This window comes from Gossypium arboreum, chromosome 10 (genome assembly GCF_025698485.1).
Source record: "Gossypium arboreum isolate Shixiya-1 chromosome 10, ASM2569848v2, whole genome shotgun sequence".
NCBI lineage: Eukaryota > Viridiplantae > Streptophyta > Magnoliopsida > Malvales > Malvaceae > Gossypium > Gossypium arboreum.
Window position 1 is genome coordinate 21,706,776 of NC_069079.1, and position 4,785 is coordinate 21,711,560.

The 4,785-nt window shown below is 37.0% G+C and overlaps 1 non-coding gene across 1 annotated transcript; it reads left to right on the plus strand.

Annotated features, from left to right (window-relative positions):
* The first annotated feature begins 1,863 nt into the window (after positions 1–1,863).
* LOC128283280 (small nucleolar RNA R71) lies at positions 1,864–1,970 on the plus strand. The gene has a single exon (XR_008273622.1). It is a non-coding gene; the product is annotated as a small nucleolar RNA R71 (small nucleolar RNA).
* The last annotated feature ends 2,815 nt before the right edge of the window (positions 1,971–4,785 follow it).

The window sequence follows — 4,785 nt, forward strand, 5'->3', positions numbered from 1 at the left end:
ACCTCGACTGTACCGAATGGGAAAATGCTAAGTACCGTAAGAGGGATTTCTTCATTTGGTGTGGTAGTGACAATGTGAGGATCTGCGGCATCTAATACAAATTTATCTCCAACCTTAAGTTGATGTGGGAAGGTGTTGAACTCGTTCTGGCATAGTTTTGGTTTATCAAGTGTTCTCGGTTTATGCGTCTGTCATTCATCTAGTTCCTCAATTTGTAGCCTTCAACCTTCATGAATAGGTCCTCTGTTACTGCTTGGGAATGACTCATGTACTTCCTTCAAGCTCATTTCCTGCAAAGTAGGTTGTACCAAATTGTCAGTTTTAGTAACATGGTTTAGACGATCACCTTCAATTTCCATTGTGTTGCCAGAATTACGAGCTTGAAGGGTAATTGTTTCGTCTCCCACACGGAGCGTGAGTTCACCTGTGCCAACATCAATAATTGTTTTAGTAGTTGCTAAAAAGGGCCTTCCTAGAATTAAAGGAGTGTTGCTATCCTCCTCTATGTCTAGAACAATGAAGTCAATGGGAAATATAAATTTATCAATTTTAACTAGCACATCTTCAATAATACCCCTAGGGAATCTTATAGTTTTTGTTGTTAATTGAATACTCATCCTAGTCTGTTTGGGTTTCCCGAGACCTAGTTGCTTAAACATTTTGTAAGGTATGATGTTGATACTAGCCCCTAAATCAGCTAATGCATTATTAACATCTAAACTACCAATTAAGCAAGGAATCGTAAAACTCCCTGGATCTTTTAGTTTTTTGGGTAGTTTATTTTGGAGAATAGCTAAGCAAACTGCGTTCAGCTCCACATGCGATGCCTCATCCAACTTCCGCTTATTTGCTAAAATCTCCTTTAAAAATTTCATTACGTTTGGCATCTGTGATAGAGCTTCAATAAACGGTAAGTTAATATGTAATTTTTTTAAGAGTTTAAGGAATTTACCAAATTGTTCATCTGAGCGGTCTTTCCTTATTGCGTTGGGGTATGGCACATGAGGTTTATATTCGGCAGTCACTAGTTTGTTTTTATTATAATCTACCTCACATTTACCTTTGCTTACCACCGTTTCTTGCCTCAGTTCTGGCTCAGGATCAACAAATCCTTCTTCATTTTAAACATTAATTGCGTTGAGCTGTTCCCTTGGGTTAGGTTCAGTATTACTTGGCAAGCTACCTTGTGGTCATTCGGAGATTAGTTTAGAAAGCTGGCCTATCTGAGTTTCGATCCCTTGGATTGACGCTTGTTGATTTTTAAGGGTCGTTTCAGTGTTCTGAAAATAGGTTTCTGATACTGAGATAAACTTTGTGAGCATCTCTTTAAGGTTCGGTTTCTTTTCCTGTTGATAGGGTGGCTGTTAGTAGCCCGGAGGTGGCCGCTGATTTCCTTGGCCTCCCCATGAGAAATTTGGGTGGTTCCTCCAACCTGAATTATAAGTGTTACTATATGGATTGTTTTGAGGTCAAGGATTATTACCCATGTAATTTAATTGCTCGTTATCCATGTTGTCGCCATAAGGTTGGTATTCTGAATGACTTCTTCCACCTCCACTTGCTTCGCACTGCATTACTGGGTGAACCTGTGAAGAACTAAGAAACCCATCAATTTTCTTATTCAATAGTTCTACCTGATTAGAGAGCATGGTGACAGAATCGATGTTATAAACACCGGCTATTTTCGTTGGCTTTGTCCTCATGACTTGCCACTGATAATTATTCAATGACATCTCCTCTATGAACTCATAAGCATATTCAGGTGTTTTATTGTTGATGGTTCCGCCAGCAGCTGGGTCAACCATTTGTCGAGTCGAAGGATTCAGGCCATTATGGAATGTTTGAACCTGAAGCCAAAGCGGTAACCCATGGTGAGGGCACCTTCTCAAAAGGTCTTTGTATCTCTCCCATGCATCGTAAAGTGTTTCTAAATCCATCTGCACAAAAGAAGAGATATCATTACGTAATTTAGCCGTTTTAGCCGGCGAAAAATATTTTAGTAAAAATTTTTCGGTCATTTGTTCCCAAGTAGTAATTGACCCTCGTGGTAACGAGTTCAACAACTGTTTAGCTTTGTTCCTCAATGAGAAAGGAAATAACCGAAGATGAATGGCATCATCAGAAATGCCATTAATTTTAAATGTATCGCATAGTTTCAAAAGGTTTGCTAAGTGAGCGTTGGGATCTTCATCCTGCAAACCATCAAACTGAACAAACTGTTGTATCATTTGAATTGTGTTAGGTTTTAGTTCAAAAGTATTTGCAGCTACAGTAGGTCTAACTATTCTTGATTCAGTTCCTGTTAAAGAGGGTTTAGCATAATCATACATAGTGCGTGGAGTAGGATTTTGATTAGCCGCAAATTGCAAGAGGTAGCTGATTGTCTTGGTTTTCAGCCATCTCTTCGGTTGGAGGTTGAGTATCGTCTTCTTTCTCGTTCTCTGTGTATCTTAGCCTTCGCCTTATTTCTCTTTGGTTTCTGCAAACTGTGCGATCGATTTTTTCGTCAAAAAGTAGTGGTCCTGATGGATTTCTTCTAGTCATAAACTATAAAAACCTGCCAAGAGAAAGAAAAAGTAAAGTAATAAATAATAATAATTAAATTAAATTAAATTGCAAGAAAAATAAATGGCTAAAGTAATAAAAATTGAGCGTTCCTAATATCTTAGTTCCCCGGCAACGGCACAAAAAACTTGATCGCGTGATTTCGTGATAGGTTTTAAATATTTATAATTAATCGTTCTTGAAACTAACTATTATCGCGATGTAGGCAAGTGTACCTATGGAACAGTAGTAAAGTTTTAGCAAGATCGAATTGTCGAACCCAAAGGAACTAAAAGTACTAGTAATGACTGTCTTTTTATTATCTAGCCTAAGAATAAGGAGGTTTTGTTTTAACTAACTAATTATCTAAACTAAGAACTCACAGAGAATAGAATTGGGGAATTGTTTTTTGGAAAATCGATTGAATTAAGACAATACCTAAGGAAAAATCCACCTAGACTGTACTTGTTATTCTGGCTCCGAATCGGACGATTTATTCAGTTAACTTGTTCCGTAGAGATCCCTAAGTTATGTTATTATCCCTATTCAAGACTAATAATGTCTAATCCCTAGATTTAATAATTAAGACCTTTCTCTAATTAACACCCTAGGGTTGCATTCACTTGATCTATGGATCCCCTTATTAGGTTTCACCCTAATCCAGCAAAATCTTGTGCGCAAATAACTCCGCTTAATTATGACAAATGTACTCTTAGACAGGGTCTATTCCTCCTCTGAATAAGAGCTTATCTTGAATTAGTATCTTGGGATATCAAAACAAGAATTAAGAACACATAATTAAGAACAAGTCAAATATTCATTATACAATTTAGAAAATAATAACAAGATTCGTCTTAGGTTTCATTCCCCTTAGGTATTTAGGGGATTTAGTTCATAACTGGATAAGAAAACATCTCAGAATAAAACCCAAAACTCCTAAAGGTGAAATTGAGGAGAGATCTTCAGTCTTGATGATGAATTCGGCTTCTGAGATGATCAATCGGCTTCCTTAAAGTAATTTCTTACTCCCTATTTTGTGTCTCCCTTTTCTTTCTCCTCTACGGTGTATTTATAGGCTTTGGAATGCCTAAGAGCCCTCAAAATTAGCCTTTTCCGAATTGGACTCAACTTGGGCTCGACAGGGACACACTCGTGTGCAATTACTCCAAGCCGTGCTCGAGCCTACCAAATTGACACGGCCGTGTGGTCTGCCTATGTGAGGAGGTCCAAGCTATGTTGGTTTCGTACTTTGGCCCATTTTCTTCGTTTTTGGCCCGTTTCTCGTTCATTTTGCTCTCCTATGCTCTTTTAAGTATAAAACATGAAATTAAAGCATTAGGAGCATTGAATTCACCAATTCTAATAGGAAATCATCCATAAAATGAGTTAAACATGGGGTAAAAATATGTATAAATTATGGTTTATCAGCCACATACCAAAATTATTGGTATAATCAAATTTCTCTACTTCAAATTTTGTATTGGTCACAATAGTCTTCATTGATGACGATGCCTTTGCCATTTTTCTCCTCAATCCCCACTACTGTATATGTGAACAGTACCGTCAACATGAATAGTACCGGGGATGAACAATATCGCATACGCAAATAGTATCATAAACGATCGTATTCCCTAAATATGAATCTAGCTCTGATAGCAATTGTTGTACGGAAGCGTGTAAAAGAGTAAAATTTATTGTACTGAAAAATCATAATAAGTTTAAGTCCCGGGAAAGAGAGGTGGATCACAAGAATTGCTTAAGTACCAGGTTTTTCCTAGCCAGAATATCCCTCTATCGTAATTTAATAGCACAATAAATCACTACAATCACACTCACAAAATATGCAAAATAATACAATAAAAAATAATAGAATTTTAACGATGTTCAACAAATTTTGCCTACGTCCTCGGACACTATCAAATATATTTCACTCCAAACAAGTGAAGATTTACAAAGAGAGAGAACAATGCCTTAAGTAGAGAATGGAAAATATGGGTTGATGAAATGAGAAATGGTTAGGCCTATTTATAGTTGAGGTTCAGGGATCAACTTACAAAGTCACTATACAATTAGGGACCAAAAATTACAATTATCTCATGCCAAATCTCAATCCCACTTTTGGTGCCTTAAATCTCAGATTTCTATTGCCAACATTTTGATACCCATATCTTTGACTTTCCAAAGTATGGATGATTGCCAATAAGAACCTTCCCAACTAGGAAGTATGTAAAGAAATTGCAT